General features: G+C 49.7%; 1 protein-coding gene and 1 long non-coding RNA gene across 5 annotated transcripts in view; one reads left to right on the forward strand and one right to left on the reverse strand.

Annotated features, from left to right (window-relative positions):
• The window catches only part of PTPN3 (protein tyrosine phosphatase non-receptor type 3), a 109789-nt gene extending 98218 nt beyond the window's left edge, over nucleotides 1-11571 (reverse strand). For 2 of the 4 annotated variants that reach the window (XM_057548562.1, XM_057548559.1), the window contains exon 1: nucleotides 2086-2101. The gene's annotated coding sequence lies outside the window, so the exon portion shown is untranslated. The other 2 variants (XM_057548560.1, XM_057548561.1) reach the window with 2 other exon arrangements.
• Nucleotides 11572-13093: 1522 nt separating this feature from the next.
• Nucleotides 13094-14705, forward strand: part of LOC130708353 (uncharacterized) — a 104512-nt gene continuing 102900 nt past the window's right edge. The window contains exon 1 of the long non-coding RNA XR_009008577.1: nucleotides 13094-13244. This is a non-coding gene — a long non-coding RNA (uncharacterized LOC130708353). The remainder of the gene's footprint in view (nucleotides 13245-14705) is intronic.

Genomic DNA, 14705 nt, shown 5'->3' on the forward strand with positions numbered 1-14705 from the left:
GGTGGGGTCATCTGGAGAGGGGAGGGCAACAGGTAGGAGACCCAGAGAGGGTGGAGAAGTTAGGCTGGCTGGCATGGGAGCAACAGGGGAGGATGGAGGGCTGGTTGGGCAGCAAGGAGGGCCCAGCTGGCTGTAAAGCACAGAGCACACCATCTGGAACTATCACTAAGCCTGGGGCAGCGGTCCTCAAAGGATGGTCCCTGGTCTCTGGACCAGCAGCATCACCGAGGAGTTTGTTAGAAATGCAAATTATGGGACTTCCCTGGCAGTCCAGTGGTTAAGACTCCGCGCTTCCACTGCAGGGGGCACAGGTTCGATCCCTGGTTGCGGAGCTAAAATCCCGCATGCCACGTGGCCTGGCCAAAAATTAAAAAAAAAAAAAAAGAAATGCAAATTCTGAGGCCTCACCTGAGTCTGATTCAGACCCACTGACTCAGAAACTCTGGGGGTGGGGCATAGCAGCTTGTGTTTTAAAAGGCGATTCTGATGTGCTAAAGTTTGAGAAACACTAGTACAGAATACAGAAACTCAATGGAAGGTATATATCATCTTCTTACATAAAAATGAAAAAAACAATCAGCCTAGCAGGGCTTCCCTGGTGGTGCAGTGGTTAAGAATCCACCTGCCAATGCATGGGACACAGGTTCGAGCCCTGGTCCAGGAAGATCCCACATGCTGAGGAACAACTAAGCCCGTGCACAACTACTGAGCCTGTGCTCTAGAGCCCGCGAGCCACAGCTACTGAGCCCGCATGCCACAACTACTGAAGCCCGCATGCCTAGAGCCCGAGATCCACAAGAGAAGCCACTGCAATGAGAAGCCCGAGCACAGCAACGAACACTCAATGCAGCCAAAAATAAATTAATTAAAAAAAAAAATCAGCCTAGCAACTTCTACATAAAAGAGCAAGAAATGCACAACTATTAATACTTTGATGCCAATACAGCTTATTTCTACAGTTAAGACAAATGCCAAAAGATGTTAACAAAATGATAGAAATATACAGTCTATTTAATAAACTTCCTTAGATGAGATCCAGAAAACACACCCAAGATCTGGGGGCTGGAAACTGTATGATGCAGGTACCAGTCCCTGCTCTGTGACTATCTGTGTGCCCTGAGCATGCCTCAGTTTCCCCATCTGTAAAGAGAGGGAGCTGGAAAAGGTTCTTCTGAGGTCCTTTCCAGTTCAGACACTGTGTGACCCTCTCTGTCCTGTAAAAGGTGACCTCAAACTCAATGCTTTTACATAGCTATGCCTGGGTGGGGTGGGGGAGAACATTTTTAACCAGTAAACATAATATCGCAGTTAACCAGAAATATTTCCAAAGTTCAGTAAGTGCTAGTATCTTGCATTCTAATAACTAGAAACTCTCACTAACTGGCTTTTCCCTTAAAGCCACCAGTGCCTGGAGTTATAAAAACACTATACTGCACTGGACCATGTTCTTAAAGTCCACAAGACTAGGATGCCCCAGAAAATCTCTATACCTTCACATTTTCACCCTATAAAACAGGCATACCTCGGAGATACTGTGGGTTCCGTTCCAGAACACCGCAATAAAGCAAATATCGCAATAAAGCGAGTCACACAATTTTTTTGGTTTCCCAGTGCATATAAAAGTTATGTTTACACTATACTGTAGTTTATTAAGTGTGTAACAGCATTATGTCTAAAAAACAATATACATACCTTAATTAAACATACTTTATTGCTAAAAAATGCTAACCATCATTTGAGCCTTCAGTGACTCATTATCTTTTGCCAGTAGAGTGTTTGAAATATTGCGAGAATTACCAAAAGGTGACACAGAGAGCCGAAGTGAGCAAATGCTGTTGGAAAAATGGCACCAAAAGACCTGATTGATGCAGGGTTGCCACAAACCTTCAATGTAAAAAACACAGTACCTGCGAAGCCCAATACAATGAGGTATGCCTACACTTTTTAATCCAGGAAGGCAGAGTTCGTGTTTTTTGCTAGGCAGAAAATGAGTTAAGGAACTGGGCTAATCAGACACCAGTGCCCGCCCCCGTGACCGAGTGTCAGGCATTCAATACTGCAACTCTAGGCTTCCTGATAAATGACCCTGTATTGGCCTTGTTACCAGACTCCCTCGATGCTGGTTTCCTGGCTGGTCTCTCTGCATCCAAGTCCTTCTCTGCACCTTCTAGTCATTCAATGCCCATCCTCTTGTGCCTGGGTCCCCAATGCCAGCTGCTTCCATGCCTCTGCCAAAGACCGGCGACTCGGTTCTGATCTCAGAACTAGGGCTGGAAGAGGAACCTGGGTGTCTGCGCACGAAAGACAGGTGGAAGTGTGAGCACTGAGGGGGCCGGGTGGGAAAGATGAGGTCTAGGGAAACTCTGGTCTCCAGCCATACCTCACTTACACACCCTGGCTCTTAAGTTCCATTAAAACTGGGTCAGTAGGAAGCACAGCTGGCTTGTTTTCCCCCCTGTGCATGTATCACAAACCCCACCCCCCTCCTCCATCCAGCCTGGGTTTGGAAGTGATGTTCCAGGCTCTCTCAGTCCCCATGGCAGGAAGGAACAGGTGAGGGGAGCGCTGAAACAAGGTGGATGTAGCAGGAGAAAGGCTGGGAGGGGCACACCAAGGGAGGTGCGGCCACAGAGAGGACCAAAACCACTAATATGGGCCTGCAGGTAATGCCAGGGAGATGAGTTTTGCTTTGTCCACGTAGAAAATTCCTACTGCTAGAGGGTTTTCTAGGCTGATCCCCAGGCACTGATCTCCAACTTCAAAGTCACATTTGGGTAGAGTGACCACATATCCTGATTTGTCCAGGATAGCCCCAGTTGAAGTTACTTGATTAGATGCAATTATTAACAGCCCCCCGTTTACTCTCAAAATGTTCTGGTTTGGATTAGAAATTCTAGTTACCTTATTCTTGGGCCCCTAGGCCTGGGAAGTCAGAGCTGCAGTTGGAGAAGGCACTCAGTGTCGGGAGGGACGTGCAGGCTGAGCCTTGCCCCCTCACCAAATGTTCTGTTCTCCTCTCTAGCGTCCCTGCCAAGCCATGGCCCGGCGTCCGCCTGTATTCCTGCGGAGACAGCAGGCTCGCTATCCCTGGAGGAAGCCTCTCTTTTGGGGGGAAAGCTGTGTTACTAAAAAAGAATATCAGGATAGATGAATGAACAAAGAAGATGTGGTGTATATATACAACGGAATATTACTCAGCCATAAAAAAGACTAAAATCTTGCCATTTGTGGGAACATGGATCTAGAGGACGGGTCCCCAACCCCTGGGCTGCAGACCGGTACTGGGCCACGGCCTGTTAGGAACCAGGCCGCACAGAAGGACGTGAGCGGCGGGCGAGCGAGCGAAGCTTCATCTGCCGCTCCCCATCGCTCCCATTACTGCCTGAACTGTCCCCCCGCCCACCCCCCCGCCCAGCCGTCCATGGAAAAATTGTCTTCCACGGAACTGGTCCCTGGTGCCAAAACGCTTGGGGACCACTGATCTAGAGGGTATTATGCTAAGTGAGGTAAGCCAGACAGAGAAAGACAAATACTGTATGACTTCACTTACATGTGCAATCTAAAAAACAAAAGAACAAATGAAACAAAACAGAAATAGAGGGCTTCCCTGGTGGCGCAGTGGTTGAGAATCTGCCTGCTAATGCAGGGGACACGGGTTCGAGCCCTGGTCTGGGAAGATCCCACATGCCACGGAGCAGCTGGGCCCGTGAGCCACAATTGCTGAGCCTGCGCGTCTGGAGCCTGTGCCCCGCGACGGGAGGGGCCGCGATAGAGAAAGGCCCGCGCACCGCGATGAAGAGCGGTCCCCGCACCGCGATGAAGAGTGGCCCCCGCTTGCCGCAACTGGAGAAAGCCCTCGCACGAACCGAAGACCCAACACAGCCAAAAATAAATAAATAAATAAATAAATAAATAAGAAAATCCTTTAAAAAAAAAAAAAACAGAAATAGACTCATAGATACAGAGGACAAACAGATGGTTGCAGGGGGCGGGGGGATGGGTTGGGCAAACTAGGTGAAGGGATTAAGAAGTACAAACTTCCAGTTATAAAATACATAAGCCACAGGGATGTAATATACAGCTTAAGGAATATAGACCACACTACTGTAATAACTTTGTATGGGGACAGATGGTTACTAGACTTATCGTGGTGATCATTTCATAATGTAGGCAAATGTCGAATCACTATGTTGTTCACCTGAAACTGACATAATATTGTATGTCAACTACACTTCCATTAAAAAATAAATGCATAAAAATAAAAGTAGCAAGATTCAAATCTATATACAGCAAGATGGCAACTAAATAACAACATCCTGGGCTTCCCTGGTGGCACAGGGGTTAAGAATCCGCCTGCCAATGCAGGGGACACAGGTTCGAGGCCTGGGCCAGGAAGACCCCACATGGCGCGGAGCAACTAAGCCTGTGCGCCACAACTACTGAGCCTGCGCTCTAGAGCCCGCAAGCCACAACTACTGAAGCCCGCGCGCCTAGACCCTGTGCTCCCTAACAAGAGAAGCCACTGCAACGAGAAGCCCGCGCACCGCAACGAAGAGTAGCCCCCGCTCGCCGCAACTAGAGAAAGCCCGCGCCCAGCAACAAAGACCCAGCGCAGCCAAAAATAAATTAAAAAAAACAAAAAAACCCACATCCTTCTGCTGAAAGGAGTGGGAGTGGGGGAGACTAGACAACCTGCTGACTTTTTTCATTCACCAAATGTTAACTGAGTGCATTTGATGTTTCAGTGGCATTGAAGACACATGGTGGGTTAAAACAGACTGAAACTGAGGAGCATTCTACCAAATAACTGGCCTGTATTCTCCAAAAATGTCAAGGTCATAAGGGACAAAGAAAGCCTGAGGAACTGCTCTAATTTAAAGGAGACTGAGAGACATAACCACATGCAACACACGATCTGGGGTTTTCTTTGTTACAAAGGACACTACCAAGACAACCGGCAAAGCCTGTAGGTCTGTAGATTAGATAACAGTACTGTATCAATACTGATTTCTTGTTTAAAAAGTGTACCATAGTTATACAGGAGAATGTCATTGGTTTTAGGAAATACACTTAAGTATTTAAGGGGAAAGGAAGAGTCTATAAATGATCCTCAAATGGTTTAGGAAAAAAATGTATACCTAGAGAGAAGAATAAAATAAATGTGATAAAACGGTAACATTTGAGGAATCTGGGTGAAGGGTATACGGGAGTTCTCTGTTCTATTCTTGGAACTTCTCTGTAAGTTTGAATTAGGTCAAAATAAAAAGTTAAAAGAAAAAAAATAAGTCTCAAAGAAAGTGTGTGTGTGGTGTGTGCATGTGTGTTTAAAGGAAGAGAGACCCTGATTTCACAGAGCTCACAGTGTAGCTGGGGAGACAGGTACTAATACAAATAATTACACTAATTAAGCACAAAATTGCAACTGTGAAAAGTGCTGTAAAAGGAGAGAGACCTGGTGGCCAGAATGTGAGCGTTTACAGCAGGCAGTTTTACCCACAGCAGGAAGGCGAGGGGAGGCATCTACAATCATGGAGCCAAGGCCCAAAGAATGAGTTAACTGGGGAGGAGGGGAGGAAGGTTCCAGGTTCTCACTGGCCCTGTGAGCAGAGAAAGCACGGGGACCAAGGCATGTACACCAGGGCCTGCAGGAGATGCCAACATTAGTTTTGTCTTTTATTCTAAAAGCAAAAGGAAGCAGTTCTGAAAGACCCCCTTGGCTGCAGCAGAGAACAGGCTGGCGTGTGGAGTCCTCCATGGTGGTGATGGTGGTGGGAGAGCTGCTTCCAGGAAGAACACCATGCATGATTTTTCCATTGCTTCCTGACACCTTAATTTTCTACAGCAACCATGTATGAATTTGATAACCAGACCTGGGGAGGGAATGGGGGGGGGGGAGCAAAGCGAGCAAGACCTGAGCTCAGGCTTTCATTATCTCCACTCCAGGCCCACCAGTGGTTCGGGTCAAGGGACGGCTGCCAGAGCTGGTTGCTGCCTCTCCCAGCAAGACCCTCAGGTCTAGACCGAGGCTGACTCACCTGAGGGAAGTAGCGTGCAGGGGCCAGGTCTTCACACCCCTCTCTCTAAGTCAGACCAGTGCCTTTCGTCAACACAGCATCCAGCTGGCCACGGCCCCTTTCTGGTCCTGGGTCCTGCCCTTGGAACGTCCCTCTAGCCCTGTGAGCCGGGCCCTCAGCCCTGCCCTGGGAGCAGGTCATCTCTCGCGATGGCCACTCTCAGCATCGAAGGCTAAACAAGGCGCTTGTCTGCGGGTCAGCGGCATGAACACAAAGGGAGGGGACCCTTTTCTGTGCCAAGTTCTACCTGAGTGGGTTTTCAGTCATTAGCTCCTTTAACACGGTCAATTTAATGGAAACAGGTTCTATTATTATCCTCCTTTTACAGTCAAGTATTTGCCTGGGGACAGACTTGAGTTCAAACCCTGGCTTGTCCTCGTAGAGCAGTACGCCCTTCCAGGAGTCATTTCATCTCGCTGAGCCTCAGTTTCCTCAGCCCATCTGTAAACTGGGGCTGGTAAGTACTAGCAAGATTCTGGGGCTAGAAGGTACTATTTATTCCATTTTGAGGCTCCAAGAGGCTCAGTACAGAAAATTCAAACTACACATTGCTTAACTATTTACTAAAAGCTCATGTATCCCGACAGTAAATCACGGGACCTGAATTTTCCAGGACTATCCCAATTTCAAATGCTCTGTTCCTAACTTTCCACATAAACCATCGAAATGTCTCAAAAATTCCACTCTCAGTATCCAAACAACACCTCCCAGGCCTCCGCTTGCACAAAGACGCAGCACAAACATTCTTTCTCAGACTACAGATCCCAGTCTTTGGTTCAGAAAATGTAGTCAGTGGAGCCCTGCTGGACCCCTGAAGGAAACGGGGTCAGGGAGAAAAGTCCGGGGCAGTCGGCACTCCATCACGACTCCCAGACTTGGCTGCTTCCTGGCACACCGATGCAAACCGCGGCCAGGAGAAGCTGTACCATGACGAGAGCGTCATCCACAGAGGGACACAGACCGGGGACGTGAGCTCTGCCCCCACCTACCTACCCAGTGGCCAGCACTCAGGGAAGCAGCACGGCCAGAGAGCTGCTACAAAGATTAAAAGAGTGATTAATATTTGGGAAGCACTCAGAACATTGCCTGGCAGCTAGTAAGTGCCGTATCAGTGTTTAATAACTAAAACCAGCGCTATCCCTGGCAGAGGGTGCTCACGCCTCAGGGACAGCACAGAGGCGTCGCTCCTATGCAGGACAAACAAGGAGAATGGGCACATACCCTGGGTTGAGTGAGGCCAGGCCCCTGTACAGAGATGGGGGGGGATACCCTAACTATAGGAGGTGGGTCCTGCGTTAGCCAAGATCAGGAGGCTGGGCCTGGGAAGAGTCACCATTCCTGAAATACAAGAGGTCTCTTCATGCCTCTGAGTCTTTGCATCTGCCGTTCTGTCTGCCCCCTGAATACCATCTTTTTCTACCTTCAAGGCTGAATTCAAATGCCAACTACTCCCTATGGTGGTCCCCAATGCCCATCAGAATGAATGGCTCTCTCCACTGGGGTCTCTTGCATCTAGCTTTATCCTCTTTTAAAGCAGTTATCAGACAGATAGATAGATAGCACATGCATGTCCACATGCATGTACACACTCACACAGAAATGTCACAATGTCACTGTCTTCCCAACTCCACCATGAATCCTTCCAAGACGGGTTCAGCTTTCATCTCTGTAACCCTAGGGCCTGACACATAGTATAGGCTCAATAAAGGTCTGAGTTTGCTGTTACATCTGTGCTCACAGCTGATCTTCCCCTGGAGGCGGAAGGCTATTACAGGTGCATCATGCATAACCGGAAGCTATGGAGATGCAAGATCTCTGGGTCTCGGAACCCATGACCAGATCAGATTTCAGCCAGGGACCTACCAAGCACTCCCTTTTAGTTCCCCCTCAGGCAGATGAAAGGAGACGCCTGTGAGATCAGAGTCTGCAGTTGCCAGGACCCAGACCTGGGCAGAGTGGACACTGACCTGGTCCGATCTTGTCTCTATTAGAACTGGTCAGAAGAGCCCAGGTTTGGGCTTCCCTGGTGGCGCAGTGGTTGAGAATCTGCCTGCTAATGCAGGGGACACGGGTTCGAGCCCTGGTCTGGGAAGATCCCACATGCTGCGGAGCAACTAGGCCCGTGAGCCACAACTACTGAGCCTGCGCATCTGGAGCCTGTGCTCCGCAACAAGAGAGGCCACAATAGTGAGAGGCCCGCGCACCGCGATGAAGAGTGGCCCCCACTTGCCGCAACTAGAGAAAGCCCTAGCACAGAAACGAAGACCCAACATAGCAATCAATCAATCAATCAATCAATCAATAAATCTTTAAAAAAAAGAAGAGCCCAGGCTTGGGAAGCTACACCAGCTGGCTGCCCCACACTCCCAGCCTGTCAACGCCAGGGGATTGCCCTCGGCATTCCAGCCCCTGCGAAGAGATGAAGAGGGTGGCCCTGCTTTCCAGGACCACTGTCTGAAGGAAGGAAGGTGAGCACTTGGGATTACGGTCAACAGGCACTTACCTAAGGAGAGAGAGAAGGACCACACATCGCAGGTTCCCCCCATCCCCCAACATGCCACAAACCCTGAGGTTGGTGGGGGGTGGGTAGGGTGCCTTGTCTTCCTGTTCCCTCCAATCCCCAAAGTCCTCTGGTAGATTATGTCCATCCTAGAAAATGGAATTCCTCGTGTGCCTGGACCCGAGGTTCAGAAGGTCCCAGTTCGTCCCTCTAGCTCCTGGTCCCACACTACCTTTGCTAGCTGAGTTTCCTCAACTGTAAGAGGAGAGAGGGAGCACACTGAAATTAAACAATGCATGCAGAACCTCCCAGATCACAGTCAACAATCAAGGAGTTGGTCTCAATCCCCTGAGACCAATTATCAGCTTGGAACCCCAACTTCTTTCAAAGATACATCTCTGACCAGGTTCCTGGCACTTGAATGGGAATGTTACAAGCCACCAGAATACCTTCTCTATGATAAAATGTGGAAATGGAGGGCTCAAAAAAAGGATGGTGAAGCAGTGTGGGATCCTGAATTGGACTCTGTGTTAACTTAGGTTCTTTCTCCCGCCCCAAGCTGTCCCTGACCTTGGCCTCCTGTGTGTCTGGCCTGGCCAAGACCTGCCCTCTCCTTGAGGAGAAGTTCCCCAGGCACCCCGGGGTTCACTGGAGTCCACTGGCCCACTCTGCATCCCCACCCAGCACTGCATCTGCCATGTAGAAGCAGCTCAATAAATGCTTGCTGAATGGAATGCCTCAGCCACTCCAGCCATTCTGAGATGCCTTCAGTAACCTGACCTTTTACATTCCAGCTAATGTCTAATCTGCATATACGAGTTGGTTTTAGGAGACAGCAAATCACCAGAGACAAGGCAGGATCAATACAGAGTATTAGGCACGTTTTATTCTACTCTAATTCTCTGCAAATTGGTATTCCATCAACTGTATGCAGGATTTATGGGAGCTTATTATAAACTAGAATATTTAACTAGAATGACCTACTCTCTGTCAGAAAATAGCTTGCTGTTGTTAATTTTCAACTAGCCAGAAAGGTTTCCAGCTTCCAATCTACTTTACATCTTGCCTTAATCATCAGGAACGCCATCTATTTGAAAGTCTCAATACAATAAAGAGCAGCCTGATGCAGAAGAAAAAGACCTGTCCGTGGAACCAGACGACATGAGTTATATCCCAGCTATGCCACATACTGTGTAATTGACTGCTCAAAGCCTCAGTTTCCTCACCTGTAAAATGGGAATAACACCAGCCTCACGGGGGAGTTGTAAAAATTAAATGAGTTGATGCACGTGGATGTACTCTGTGCAGTTCTACAAGTCTATACAAAGGTTGGTTATTATAGTAAAAACATAAAACGAACTTCTCAAACACCTCAGATAGGCTGATGACAGAAAGCAGGGTGGTTCTAAAGGGGGGAGAAAGGGAAAATTTGTGCCCTGCCCCCGCACAGGGAGGGACGTCTGGAAGCATTTTTGATTGGCACAACTGAGGGAAAGGGATTGCTACCGGAATCTACTAGGTAGAGACCAAAGATGCTGCTAAACATCCTACAATGCTAGAAAAGGCCCCACAACAAAGAATTATTGAACCCCAAATGTTAACATTGCCAAAGTTAAGAAACGCTAATTTAAATTATCACTGAAAGCTGGGTTTGGGAGCTTTTTAGAACAGAAATCTTCCTAACTAGGCTTTACTTTCAAAGCATCATCTGCTTAAACACTTGCGAGATGGATCATCTTGCAAAACAGCTCTTTTGTAAGTCAGGCTGAACTGCCAACTTCTGGAGTTTCTGAATGTATAAAACTGCTTTTAAAGAAGGTGCTCTCCGATTACAATTCAGCGAAATTGTTTTTCCAAAGATTTCAGTAGAAGTTCTCCTGGGCACAAGACAGGGTCTGTCAATCTGGCACTAGGCCCTGAAGATGCTTTTGTAATTCCAATTTCCTGGTGAAATGGGAGCCACGAGGGTCTCTAAACGAGTTAAATTCCCATCATGCCAACTGCTTCCTTGCTTTGGCCGGGCACGGTGCCCAACACCTCCACATAATTTATCCCACTTAATCCACCCAACAACCCAGTGAGGTGGGCATTATTACCGGCTGTTTGCAGGGGAGGAAAATGAAGATCAGAGAGGTTAGACAACTCGCCCCAAGGTCACCAGCTGGCCAAGGGGGAGCCCAACCTGAACGGAGGTCTCCAGTTTCCGAGTCACAAGCTCTTTCCCACCTCGGAAAACCCAGGTGTCAACTAGTCTCAACTTCCCATGAATTTTTAAGGCAACCGCAACTTCTCAGTAAGTTCAGGTTGCTGAAAACGGGAATTTCCGGGGGACTGGGCGCTCTCACATACACTCCCCCACTGCAGCTGTCTCACCGCAGGTACCTGATAAATCATTCCATATCACCCGTGGAACGGGGAGGATTTATTGGCGCTGGAGTTCGTGCCAGGCCCAGGAAATGCCATCTTTGAAAGCCGAGAGGCGAATTCGCCCTGGGAGCCAAGAAGGTCTGGCCGCCGCGCTTGGCTGGCTCCACGCGGGCTGTGCAACCCCTCGGCGGCCGGGGCAGGGGCCGCGGTCACGGCGGCGCTGGGCCCTCCCGGATCGCCGGCCGCTGGGCCCTCCCGGATCGCCGGGACCCAGCCCCACCCGGCCCGGCCTGCTCCCTCCCGCCCGCGCCCCACCAGGTGAGCGCGGCCAGGGCGCCCCCTCCCCGCCCCGACGAGGCGCCGGGAACCCGGGGCCGCCGCGTCCGCCAGCCCGCCCGCGCGTTCGCCGCGCGCCTGGGGAAGCGTGGGGGCGGGGCAGCGCCCAGCGCGACCCCGGCCCCCGGTGGCCCCGCGCCCTGCCCCCAGCCCGCCGGGGTCGCGCCGGCCCGTACCTGCAGCATCTGGGGGCGCGGGGCGCCCAGGTAGGTCGCGCGTGCGGGCGGCGCAGAAGCTCGCTCGCGGCGCGACCTGGCCGCCGTCTGAGCATGCCCAGTGCCGCCCGCGGGCGGCTCCCGCCGGCCCGGCTGGCCGCGACGGGCCCGCGCGCCGGGCGGGGGGCGGGCTCCCGGAACGCCCTGCGGGACGCCCCCGCCCCCACCCGAGGCCGGTGTGCTCGGACGCGTCTCCCAGGGCCACCAGGGCTCTCTTGCCGAGTTCCGTGCAGGCCGGTGTCCCCTCGCGCATGCACGCAGGCATTCGTTCCATTACCATTTATTGGGCACCTACTGTGTGCCCAGCCCTAAGTGATTTTATGCCTAGGGATGTCGAGCAGCCGGCGCTAAACAAATCTGTGACTTAAGGAGAAGTCTTGCCGAGCTGGGGTCCTGCTGACTCCCAGTGCAGTGCCCATCCCGTTCCACTAGAAACTTCCTGGCTTGAACTTTCTTCCCAGGACTTACCTGATCTGGCTCCTGCATTCCTGCAGCCCCATGAGCACCTTTCTGTCCATCAAACACTCAGAACTTGTCTAGCCTCAGGACATTTACACATGCCTTTCCTCCTCTGTGTGGGACGTCTTTGCCCAGCTATTCCCGTGGCTGGAACCTTCTCATTGTACGTAGGTCCTCCTTCTCTGAGGCCTCCCCTGACCACCTTACTAAGTTAGCCCTCTGTTCCATGTCCTCACTTTATTTTCTTCACATTTATCACTATCCATTAATTCATTCAACAAATAATTATTGATCACTTACTCTGATTCTTCACGAGCGGTGAATAGACAGAAATCCTGTCCCCTGCCGGAGTTTGGCGGAAGAGAGGCAGGCGATAGACAAGTAGTAGAAGGTGATATGCTTTACGAGAGGGAAAGAAACTTGGGGTGGAGGGAGTGCAGTTTTCAATGAGGTGGTCAGACATTTCAGCCAAGCAGATAAATTGGGGAGAGCATTTCTGGCAGAGGGATCAGCCAGTGCAGACACTAAGGCGCAGGACTGCTTAGGAAATAGCAAGCAGGGCAAAGTAGCAGGAGATGAGGTCGGTAACTGCCTTTTCCCCTGACTTGCTTACTTCTTACTGTGTATTCACCTCTGGAATTTTAGCTCTGGGGCTGTAGCCCTGCCCGTCTTCACTACATTGTCCCAGTCCCTACGACAGCACCTGGCACACAGTAGGTGCTCAAAAACAGTTTGTTGAATGAATATGTGAATGAAAGGATGGAGTGACGGCTGTAATCATCCTGTCCGGACCAGATGCCTGAGGGTCCAGGGGCCCTGTGGGCCTAGGGCCACTCGGCGGCAGCCGGCAGCACCTGGTGCTTCAGTTCGGTCCCTGCCCCGGAGTTGCGCCCCTGCACAGGGCGCCGCCCGAGCGTCTCGTCCGGGGAATTTCAACCAAGCCAGGGAGCAGGACCCGCCCGGCCCCGCCCCCCGCCATCCGCCCCCGGACCTCCGGTCGCCAGCAAAACCTGGAGTTGCAGCGCCCTCCCGGCACCATTGGGACGGCGGGGAGCGCACTGGGCATGCTCGGAGCCGGGCGGGGCCCGAGCGCCCGGGAGGCGGAGCCTCCTGGCAGGGCGAGCGACACCTCCCGCAGAGCTCAGCTGGACCCTCAGCCACTCGGTTCCCGCCCTCAGTTAGGGTGGGGTCTGGGGGCTTTTTTTTTTTTTTCCAAAGCCCAGTGGGAAAGCTGGGAATTCAGAATCCGCGAAAGACGTTCTCCGTCCTCTCCCAGCCGCTGTGTGACCTGGGGTAAGAACCTTACCCCAAATGATATGAATACCTACCTCTGTGCTTCAGATAATATGAATACCTACCGCTTCGGTCTGGGCGCTGTGTGGGGAATGAATGAAATCAAGAACATGAGCAGGTTTAGTCCACTTTAAAGATCCATTTTTTGAGTGCCTACCTCAGTTATCGGTCATCCTCATACCAGTTTGTCAAGTGCTGAGATGAGGAAACCGAGGTTAATAGACATGAGGATTCTTGGAGTTGTCCCAATTTGCCTTCCACTAGAAACTAGGCTGAAGCTACCTCTTCCTTCTCCACAGTAAACAGTCATTAGCTTATACAGTGCTCAAATTCGAGCTAAAAAATATCTATACACCTAAGGAAAAAGGCCTAAATATTTTTTAAATCGTGCATTTCAACTCACCATAGCAGAAACAGGAACAAAAGGAAAGACTATTCCCCAAACAAATAAATGTTCACAAATAGAGGAATGATTAATTAGATTATGGTATATTTGTTGAAATAATAACTATTTTACACTAAACTAGACCGTGCTGCAACAGGAGGAAACTTACAGTACAATGTTAGGTGAAGAAAAGCTGAAAATACAAATACCCTGTGTAATGGAAATATGGGAAAATGTAAATAGTCTGATTTTGGGGGGTAGTGAGGTTGCTTTTTCTTTTTAAGTTTATCTATTACTGTCCCAATGTTGTGTTTGCAATGTTAAACATTTAAAAGATCAAATCAAAAATTCTTGAAGTTTTGTGTGTCTAATAATAACAATAATAACTGCTATTATCAAGCTCACGTGTGATCAATATTTTACGCATATTGTCTTTACTCCATACAGTCATTCTGCAGAGTGGGTGTTTTTAGGTCAGTTTTACAGAAAAGGAAGCAATCTAGGAGCCTTTCACAACTAGTAAGAGACAGGGTCAGGATTTGAATGCAAGTTGGACCGACCTCAAAGCCAGGGTCAATATTTATAATATTGCCTCTCTGCTTGCCATGTATCGATCATAAGAGAGACCGCATATTTCATTTTTTGTGTCTTTTTGCCTTATTTTCTCTAACCCTTTGATATGTTTATACGCTGTAGATTACCTTTAAATGTTCTGGTCTCCTGTTACTGTTTTATTCTTGGGGCCAAAATGTTAAAGTTCATCCTTTTAAACTGTTGCACCTGGAGTGACATGATGTTATTATCAGCAATGACAGTTGACCTTATAAGCTCCCAAACCTTATGCAAATGGGACTTTCGGATGGACATATAATCTTCTTAGTCTATGTGGTTGAACCCAGCCAGATCTAGAGCAAATAGAGACCCAGTGAGGAACAGGGCTATCCCAAGTCTCAGATAATGAGGACCCACATAGATTACTGTCCCTGGGCAATCATTTTGGAGGCAGAATCACAACATAAAAGGACCACATGGTCCATGGACTCCTCAGGACTCTGCTGTGATGAAAAAGTACAGAC

The sequence above is a fragment of the Balaenoptera acutorostrata genome, chromosome 6 (assembly GCF_949987535.1).
Source record: "Balaenoptera acutorostrata chromosome 6, mBalAcu1.1, whole genome shotgun sequence".
Lineage (NCBI taxonomy): Eukaryota > Metazoa > Chordata > Mammalia > Artiodactyla > Balaenopteridae > Balaenoptera > Balaenoptera acutorostrata.